Here is a 1959-nt window from a genome sequence, read left to right as displayed (position 1 = left end):
TGACTTCCCTCCTTGTGCTCTCCCATCATCCGATGCTCCTTTCTCTGAGTGGGGCATGTGGAGTGGGCATCATCTCCTAGGGTAGAGGAATATCAGGGCCCTGAGTGTCCATGAAAGATGGGTGAAGAAGAGGATGGTAAGGTCCCAAAGGCAGTCTACTGAGATAGGGGGACCCATGGAAGTATTCTCGGGTGAGAATACTTCCCTCAGTCGTGAAAATTGGCAAGCCAGGGAAGGGAGAACTGGCTGAGAATGCTTCAGGCAAACCAAGATGGGGTCCACTGGGGCAGGGGCAGCAGCTGCTTTAAGACATCTGCCTTTCTCCTAAGAAGGTTTAGACACCCTGAGAAAGTTTAAGCCATGAAGGAAATTAAATATCTTTAGCATTATTCTAGCACCTTGTATTTGAAAATCTTTAAAATACATGTACAGTTTAAAACATTGTACCATCTGATGATGCAATAACTGTGGAACTGTTTACTTGTGGATATTCTGGCTGTTAAAATGCTGTTTCCCTTTTCCCTTTCACAGCTAAGAAGTTCATAATCCAATGGGTAGCCCAACTTTAACAAAGAGAAGATCTCTGTGGTATTATGACTATGATGATTGCCCTCACTTTATTTTATCTGCTGTCATTTTATTTCAACATATTTTATTTTTATAAATGACAACATATGTCATTTATTTCAACATATTTTATCTTATATTGCATACCTCTTGGTGAATCTTTTCAAAATCTTTTGGAAAATTATCCAGGATATCTCTACTTCCAAGGACATCTTTATGTGTACATCGGTCTATGGTTTCTTCTCTGGGTCCACTAATACTTCAATTTTACTGACAATTATTCCTCATCTACCTCCATCTGTACCTTTATCCACTTTTATAACTATGAGGGAGGCAGGGACAGTCCAACTCTGCCCTTGTAGTTTTCCAGTTGTGTGTTTTAGACCCAAATTTGAATATGAAAGCATAAGTAGGAAGCTTTTTGACACGAAGATGGTTCACATCTGGTCTTGGAAACCTCCAGTATGTTTCCACGATAAAGCCATCCATTGACAGACACACTAATGGACCTGTGATATAGAACCCAAAACTTAAAAAGTTCTAACCCATCAAGAAATCCCATTCATCATTTCATTTTTTGGAAAGGATATAAAAAATGAAATGTCAGAGCTATAATGTCAGGACCGTTTCAAATGTCAAGTGCTTGTTGTTGCATAGCCAGGCTGTCTGCTGTTCTGATCAAACCTCCAACTGGCATAATAATTACAGATGATACATCACATTTTCATGCACAACTGGATCCAGATTTATAACAAATCAGATGGAAACATTCTCACTGCCTGGCCTGAAGTTTTCTGCTTTTCCTGCATAGCTTAAGACTTTTGCTTTGGAGCAAAACATTAATTACTAATTCAAGACAGCATTCAGAGTAAGGAATGAGAAATAGTCAGCAAAAAAATTCTCAAATAGACCATAACTCAGTCATTTATAATATACAAATACAACCAGAGCCAAGAGGTAGTGAACACATTTGCCAAATGCACATTTAATCTTAGGATGCTAAAATGTGGGGATACTTCCAAGACAATGCAGATCTATTTCAAGATACAGATTAATTTTAAGTGTGCAAGGGCATACATGCAAGCTCTATTCTGAACTGAAGGGTGTGGAGACAATTCTTCAGTTTAATCATCATCTTGGAATCTGCAGAGAGGGTGCTAATGTACAAACAGAATATCAACAATGCAACTGGTTAGGATCTTCATGGAAGTTTCTACTGAATTAAAGTAATACTATATTCATAAGCCTTTATGAATTATAATAAAGACTGAAACCAACAGTATGCACATAGGGAAGATTTCGTTTTTTCTCTACTGGAAGTTTTGTGCTCACTAAACTCTGGCAAGGGATTCTCACAGTGACTTCATTTTCACCTTCCCTAGACCAGCCCTG

Source organism: Callospermophilus lateralis, chromosome 10 (assembly GCF_048772815.1).
Source record: "Callospermophilus lateralis isolate mCalLat2 chromosome 10, mCalLat2.hap1, whole genome shotgun sequence".
Classification (NCBI taxonomy): domain Eukaryota; kingdom Metazoa; phylum Chordata; class Mammalia; order Rodentia; family Sciuridae; genus Callospermophilus; species Callospermophilus lateralis.
The sequence above is the reverse complement of the archived record's forward strand: the minus strand, read 5'-3'. Positions refer to the sequence as shown.